The sequence below is a fragment of the Festucalex cinctus genome, chromosome 2, assembly GCF_051991245.1.
Source record: "Festucalex cinctus isolate MCC-2025b chromosome 2, RoL_Fcin_1.0, whole genome shotgun sequence".
In the NCBI taxonomy this organism is placed as follows: Eukaryota; Metazoa; Chordata; class Actinopteri; order Syngnathiformes; family Syngnathidae; genus Festucalex; species Festucalex cinctus.
Genome location: NC_135412.1, coordinates 40,322,408 through 40,327,407, shown reverse-complemented (window position 1 = coordinate 40,327,407; position 5,000 = coordinate 40,322,408). Strand labels below are relative to the sequence as shown.

General features: G+C 40.8%; 1 protein-coding gene across 5 annotated transcripts in view; it reads left to right on the top strand.

Annotated features, from left to right (window-relative positions):
• trim33 (tripartite motif containing 33) overlaps positions 1–5,000 on the top strand; it is an 81,637-nt gene that overhangs the window by 15,142 nt on the left and 61,495 nt on the right. The gene's annotated exons all lie outside the window — the stretch shown is intronic.

The following is a 5,000-nucleotide window of genomic DNA, read 5'->3' as shown; positions in this document are numbered from 1 at the left end:
GCGGGCCTCATTACAATACACGTATCGATACGCAGGCATCAGAATCGATATTGCTCATTATCTTTAAATAGGCAGTTAACGTTTGCCTTTGCAGCTTACATTGTACCTAAAAAATAAAAACCAGCAGCGTCTTTGAAGTTAATTGCCTTCAATTAATGCAAAAATAGCTCACCAGTGATTGGACACTGTGTCTTGCTAAGAAAAATGAAAACAGAGGAAGAATATCAACATTTATTTACTTATAAACTTAAAATGGCACGTGTCTTAATGTACCAATTTTCGTATATTTTGTTTAAAAATGAAATAGAATGTGTTACACGAAAAAAAATTTCTTTTTATTTCCTCAAACATTTCAAATAAGCACATTTTAGAGCTGTAATTTTAATACTTTGATATTTTTGCTCATATCGGCTCATGCCTATTAATAAACGTTCCCGGTGTGTCTGTGAAAACTGCTCCTTGCTCTGCAGTGCGTGCACATTTAAACCAGGCATGCCGCTTGGTGGTAAACCAGAAGAGCTGCTAACAAAAATATTTTTGTCAGTCAGCATTACAAACATATTCTTTAGGTGCATATATGACTGTTATGCAAGTAAATTAATGTAATATATCGGGATACGTATCGTCTTGAAGATGAAGTATTGGGATACAGATGTATCGCGATACGTATCGTATCGTGACCCCTGTATCGTGATACGTATCGTATCGTGAGGTTGGCGGCAATACTGCGCCCTATTAATTAGATTAATTAATTAAACTGCAAAGTAGCAACCTGTGAAAATGAACACAATTACCATAAGTATCTGTGAGAATACGTACACCGTTACATTTGACAGGATACGATGTCTATGGATGCTCTGATCCAGTACTTTGATCGAGTAGCGGCCCCGATATTGGAAAAAAAATTGGATCGGGACGGGTATCTGTTACAATGGTCCCAATCCACAGAGATCACTACAGGTCACTCAATGGGCCAAATTTCAAATGCTTGCGCAGATTTTCCTAGAACCTGACGAAATGATTCCACGGGCGTCATAAGCATCCATCAGGCAAGGGACAGGGTCATTGTTAATTGTTAGAAGGGCAGCCAACTGTTATTGAAATTAGAAAAGTGTTGTGTTTGGCTGTCAGTGGGGACGATCAGTATAATTTCAGCGGTAACAGGAAAGATTAAATACCATAAACAGCTCACTGGTTTTTATGTTTTTTAGTGTTGATTCCACCTCAAACTAGTATGAATGTTCTCGTCATGGACAAAACCCAATGTGATTGTGGACTGTAGCGCTATTTGTTTAAAAAATGTGTAGGGATTATTTACTTCTGTCTACTTATAATTCTGTTCACGCAGCACGCAGCTTTCCACCCCATGGATAGTGAAAGATGACCAGACGTCATCGGGGATCTTAGTCAGTGGCCGGTCTGTTTCGGTCAGACTTGGCCCCACCTCTCCCCAGTTCGCTAGTCAATCTGCTGACCTGTGCTTGTGTGGCTTTTTCCATTAAAAAAAATATTTATTATATATTGACTTGCTAAGAATTTAAACAGAAGAACAATGTCAACAATTACTTATTCATTCACTGCCTTTGACAAGTATACTTGTCAATTGTATTTTTTAGAGCGGGGATAGATGGGGGAGAATCTGATTATGCTCCACTGTAAATGTCAAACTTGGAAACAACTTTACTGATGCCCAACCACCAGTAGATGACATCTTTTCCCCATTTTATAAGAAATAAGCATAGTTTTAGAGTCCACGGGAGAAATGGCTGTATTTTGGTAAACCTACATTTTTCTACTGTCAATTGCAAAAGAACGGGACGAGACAAAAAGTAGGAAGTCTATGCTGTCATTTGGTAGATTCCGTTTATATATAATTATTGAACGTAATATCGCGTGGGTATTGAAAATTTTGAAATTTTCTGAAATGGCTGGCAGTGAATGAGTTAAACTTAAAATTCAGAAAATGGATGGGTGGATGGATGCTGTGTAAATTTCTTAAAGGGAAAGTCAACCCAAACAAATTCTTCACAATAACATGTTCTATGTGGCCCCGCTAGTCAAAACATGGTCATCGTGATTTTGTGTTTGTGGATAATGAATAAATCGGAAACATCCCCCCCTTTTTGTCCTAAGGGGGTGGCCATTTTTCCACATGCTGTTGACTGTAACCCCGGGTTTTCACCGGATGCGGTTGCGGTGCGGTTGCGGTGCGGTTGCGGTGCGGTCCGGCGACGCAAGCAATTAGATTCCATTCATTCGAATGGTGCAGTTTACACCGCTTGCGGGTGCGTTGCGTGTCGACTGCGTCTCAGCTGCGGCGTGCCGCAGGCCTTCTGCAAGGATAGACCTATTTTCTATTTTTGCCGGACGCCGCAGCGGTAGGCCTCCGGCAAATGGCAAGCTAGCACAAAACACATCGAGCGGGACAGGAAGACCGACGCAGTTTCAAAATAAATTTCCGGTTACCTTTCAGAATAAAACACTACCCAGCTCCTATTTCGCAAGCTTTTCAGCAAAACGTGACGTGGGCGTCGCCGGGCCATGTGCTCATTCACGGTTTAGACACCAGCGAACATGGACGAGGAGAGGTTTATATTGGAGGTGGAAAACCACAAAATAATATATGACACGGCACATCCTTTTTATAAGGACAACCAAAAAAAGGATGCTGCATGGAATCTCATAGCAGAAGAAGAAGAAAAGGTTAAATCAAAAGAAGTCCACCTCTCTTTCTGCTTCTCTGTTGAGCACAGACTTTCTGTATGTTTGACGTTGTGAAATGCCACATGATCGCGCGGTCCCGCAAGACACGTTGGGAAGTGGGCGGCGACGGAGCTGCCGGACCGCAGCTGTGTGGATTGACAAAAAAATTGACCCGTCCGGAGCACGCAGTCAAGACGCACCGCACCGCAACCGCATCCGGTGAAAACCCGGGGTTAATGAGATCACAGTTGCTCAGGGTCCAGGTAACGACCAATTATGGCTCAGCTTGCAAGCGTCACATGACCAAACTCAGAAAACAGGTGAGCTGTGATTGATTGGTTGGTTGATTTGCTCATTTGACTACTTTTTTTTTTTTTTTTTTTTTTTGAATCACCGAGCGCCCCACTTTCTTCTTGACACCCACTGCTCCATTGCACTGTTTCCTACATTTAGTATAGTTTTGTATTTCAAAATATCCCAGTTTCATTGTTTTTCCTGGCTCAGTTGTGTGTCCTTCTAACGGCCTGGACATGACATTGAGTTCATTCAACAACGTTCATACAACAGCGTTTCACTTTCAAACATGCCTGTAGGTAGACTTTCAACTCTGCGAATGTTTGAGGGTTAAATTGACGGTTGTCATTGTGAATTTTACATTTTGAAGTTGAAGAGCCATGTTTTTTCCCCCACTTATCTCGTCACTACTCGTGTTAGCACCGCTAGCCATGCTTCAAAACAACACTCTGCAATGTTGGTAGACTGTTGCTGGGCTACAAGGAGTGTTGCATTCATGCTCTGAAACACTGTAGGAATTTCTGAAGTCTTGTGAACCGAGATGCCCTCTGCATCTTTTGAATGCAATTCAATTCAGGTGAGCTGGACCACTTCAGAGGCTGGGCCAGTCGGGGGTTGGTCCTGGGACGGATGTGGCCCGCGGGCCGGTAATTCAATAGCAATGGTCAAAAGCACGTTTTATTTTTCTTTCTTTTTTCTTAATAGCTACAATTCATGTATGCAAGAGAACATTGAGAATATTACCTTGGTGTGTGTGTGTATCTTACTACAACGATATGTATGTTAAAAAAAAAAAAAAAAAAGGCGCCTAGCCGCTGCTGTATGTTATTTTCTCTGGAATTGGTGTTAGATTTGTATTAATCCCGTTTAAGTAACGGTTTCAATTAACTCATTCACTGCCTTTGACAAGTATACTTGTCAATTGTATTTTTTAGAGCGGTGCTAAATGGGGGCGAATCTGAGCATGCTCCACTGTAAATATCAAACTTGAAAAACAAAACTTTACTGATGCCCAACCACCGGTAGATGACATCAGAGCCCCATTTTATAGGAAATAAACACAGTTTCAGAGTCCATGGGAGAAATGGCTGTATTTTGGCAAACCTACATTTTTCTGCTGTCAATTATAAAAGAACGGGACGGGACAAAAAGTAGGGAGTCTATTCTGTTATTTTGTAGATTCGGTTTATATATAATTTTTGAATGGAATATCACGTGTATTGGAAATGTAAAAATTTTCTATAATGACTGGCAGTGAATGAGTTAAGTGTCTGTGTGATTTCGGTGGGCATTGGAGGTTTATGGTCTTGTTCAGTGTGTGCGTGTGCGCGTGTACACGCATGCTCAATCATTCAGGGACCCAAGCAGATGGCACTTCCACAAACTGGCTGTGGGCTGCGCGAACCGGTTTTGACTGGCTCAAACCACCTAACTCCGGTTGCTGGTTAAGATGGCGGATCATGGACTTGTTTATTGGCTTTTACTTTCAAAACATCACAAGGTTTAATTTTGTGTCTAAATTGAGTGCAGCTCTAAAGTCAGTCCTAGTGGAATTATTGGCATGCCGGTGTAATTTGTGCATTGATTAATGTAATTAATGATTCCAGATGGAGTAATTTAACATGGTAGATTCAATTTACCTCGTAACCTACCCAAGCATACCAAGATTGAAACCATTCATTCAAACTTTCACGAGGCAAGGCAGGTTATTTATGTAGCACATTTATTACACAAGGGAGGTGAATGTGTTTCACGCAAGTACAATATTTAAAGGCATTCACAAACAAAAATTTAAAAGCAAAGAAAGCATAAGTTGCTAAATTAGAAACATGCAGTGATATTTAAAAACTTATAAGAAGAGTCAGACATTCCAAAGCAAAGAAATATACAGTAGCTTTTCTACATTACATCATAAGAACATACAGGAGGTCCCCAAAATACGAACACAGGATTCCGAGAGGATGTTTGAAAACTGAATTGTTCGTAATTCATTACATATTCAA